Here is a 3,297-nt window from a genome sequence, read left to right as displayed (position 1 = left end):
ATTATAAACTGCTTGGCACTGCTAATCTTTATAACATATGTTTTTTTTAAATTTCAAGGAGGAATATACTCTTACCATTTATCTCACCTAAAAACATGCAATGTTATTACTAAAACCATACTGGTACAAAGGTTGAGATAAATCATGTGGGCCGATGGTAATTTATAAATGCTAAACTGTAATCGGACTTAGAGTTGTACCCAACAGCCTACTGACATTCCCACGCACGACAGGAAGGCTCAAGCAACACTTTCTCAGAGAAGCTTTCTCCTGAACAAATTGGAAGGTTCTCAGAACACAGCCAGCTTGTCTGCCCCTGATGACTGTTAATGAGAACTCTGAATGGAGGACCAGCCTCCATTTTCTTTTCTTTTCTTTTCTTTTCTTTTTAAAGTTTCTATGTCATGTAAAATTTCCAGGGATTGGCTGAAGGAAGAATTCAGCTGAGGGTCAAAGTTCCGAAGTTGATTCCTCTTTTTCTTGGGAAGCACAGAGCTGTGTCTGGAACCTCGGTTAGAGCCTCAGCCTGACCTCTGCACAGATGCCTTCCTCTTCCAGGTCATACTGTGACTCTGTTCCTCTTCCTCCTCATAGCGACTTTCACGGTCAGCTTTTTGGGCTTCTTCCTCCAGTTCATCCCAATCTTGTCCACTCTCTTCTTCACTGCCCAATGATTCCTTGGAATAATCTGATTCTTCAGCTTCTGATGAATAATCTTCCTCACTGTCCTCCTCCTCTGTTTCATAGTCATCCTCTGAAGGATTAAAAGTCTTATCTTCCATTTAAGACTCAGAATCCCCTTCCTCAGTATCACTCCCCTCACCCTCAGGTTCCAGGAAAGACCAGCCACCTTGTTCGGAGAAGCCCTCAGGGTCATCAACATTGGTCTTCATAACTGTAGTCCAGTTGAGGGACTGTATTCCTTCTGTGTACTTTAGGTCACAAGAATTCAACCATTCCTTGATGGGGTCAAGAGAGGCAACATGAATGACATTGATCGTTGTCACTTTCTTGCTGTAGTCCTTGTAGACAATTACTGGGTCAAAGTTCTTCTGGTGAAACTGGACTCGCTCTAAGTGAATGAGCTCCACTTCCTCCAACGTGACCACAAAAGGTGGCCATTCTGTAGCATTTACCAGCACAATACTAGTGGGTTGAAGGAGGCAGGTACTCCTATAGGAGCTCTGTTAAATCCCAAATCCCCAAAAGGCACTTCAAAGTCCAGTTCCTCCTTAGTTAGAGCCTCTACTTTCTCAATGAAATTTTTTAAGGCTGTTTTCAGTTTGTGCCTCATTTCTCATTCCATCTGCTCAGCACAGAGGTCATCTTGGTCATGCATATACTGAGGTTTCCCCAAGTCTGTGGTGATCTCCAGCACCTCTTTGCTCTCCTCTCCTGGACTCCATGGTCCCTTCATTTGGTCAGATCCCCTCTGAGCAAGATGAATAACAATGCTACATGTCCTGACCAACGTTGTCCCAGTTAAGGCCTCCAAGATATCCAAACACTAGGTCCTCTGTCAACCTTCCAACTACATTTCAGCCCACACTTGAGGTTTCTTTGCTGTAGACACAATTTCGCTGAACACAAGAGATTGGGAAAAGTGAGGGTGGTACTGAGAAGGATAACCATGGATAAAAATAACAGTATTTCAAAATGTGGTCAAATAGGAGATCAGAGAAGTGATTTCAAATGAGAAAATAATAAGGGTTATTAATGTTTGAGTCCTTAGGATGTGACAGAAACTGTACTAAACATTTTACATCTAAGGTCTCATTTAGTCTTCAAACCAACTACCTATGAGGCAGGTTTTATTATTTTTCCCATCATATAACTATGGAAAGAGACCCAGAGAAGTCAAGTAATGTCAGGCTTTCTGCCTAGTAAGTAAAGGAGTGGAGATGTGAATCCAGCTTGAGATGAAGTCAACGATTTGACTTTTAACTCTCTTGAGTATTGCTCTCATTAATTCTAGAATCAGCAATATTTCAATAATTATGTAAAAAATACAAGACTGTCTTAAATACTTGTATGGTATTTATTAACCCCTAATAAAAGAGACTGTTCTTTTCAAAAGCCTTACTGAAAAGAAACCACTGACTGCAGTCTACCCCACATTTCTGCTGTTAACAATTTGGGGGCTCCCAAATTGTTTTATATACATACATACATATATATATATATATATATATATATTACTTAGCCATAAAAAAATGAAACTTTGCTATTTGCAACAACATGGATGGATTTGGAGGGTATTATGCTTAATGAAATAAGTCAGACAGAAAAAGACAAATACTGTATGATATCACTTACAGGTGGAATCTAAAAAAAAAAATAAAACAAGCTAGTGTATGTAACAAAAAAGAAACAGACTCACAGATATAGAGGACAAATTAGTGGTTACCAGTGGGGAGAGGAAAAGGGGGAGGGGCAAGATAGGGGTAGAGGATTAATAGGTACAAACTCTTATGTATAAAATAAATAAATTATGAGGACATAGTGTACAACACAGGGAATACAGCCAATATTTTATAATAACTATAAAGAGTATAACCTTTAAAAATTGTAAATCACTATGTTGTACACCTGTAACATACAATATTATACATCAAATATGCTTCAATAAAAAATTTTTCTATGAGAAAAAATATTCTCTTTTCCCTTTTCTGAAAGAGTTTGTGCAAAATTGGTCGTTCTTTTTTCTTAAATATTTGATAGACTTCATCAATGAAGCTATCTGGGCTTGGAATTTTCTTTGTGGAAATAGTTTTAATTATGAATCAAATTAATGTAATATATAGGGTAGACTTCCTATAGATACATAAGAAGACTAAATTAACATTGAATTATCTACTTTTATGGTTTGGATTTTAGAAAGAACTTTGAATCTCTTTTTTTTTTTTTTTTTTTTTTTAAATTTCATATTCTTTTATTAAAGAAGTAGGATAAATAGGAAGCCTGAATTTTTAAGAAGTGAATTAAAAGTCTAGAGGGTATAAGCATCCTAAAAACCACAATGAGAAAAAGTTGGACCTTAGGAAGATCTTCCATGGCCTGAGAAAAATGAGCAATTTTCCCTATATTCCATATTAGATTAAAGTTTTTCTCTTTATCTTCCTAGGCCATTTGCAGAGGGGTCTTTCATGAATAAAATATCTTTCTCATCCCCATGACACCTTGGCCACATGTAACACTGAAGTATGAGATGTGTTACCATTGTCTACTGCTGTGTAACAAACCATCCCAGAATTAGTAGCATTAGAGAACAACTATTTTGTTATGCTCATGGATTCT

At 37.2% G+C, this 3,297-nt stretch overlaps 1 pseudogene; it reads right to left on the bottom strand.

Moving 5' to 3' along the window:
• Positions 1-326: 326 nt before the first annotated feature.
• LOC132500594 (FACT complex subunit SPT16-like) lies at positions 327-1,294 on the bottom strand (annotated as a pseudogene).
• Positions 1,295-3,297: the final 2,003 nt, after the last annotated feature.

This window comes from Mesoplodon densirostris, chromosome 13 (genome assembly GCF_025265405.1).
Source record: "Mesoplodon densirostris isolate mMesDen1 chromosome 13, mMesDen1 primary haplotype, whole genome shotgun sequence".
NCBI lineage: Eukaryota > Metazoa > Chordata > Mammalia > Artiodactyla > Ziphiidae > Mesoplodon > Mesoplodon densirostris.
This window is presented reverse-complemented; position numbering and strand designations above follow the sequence as displayed.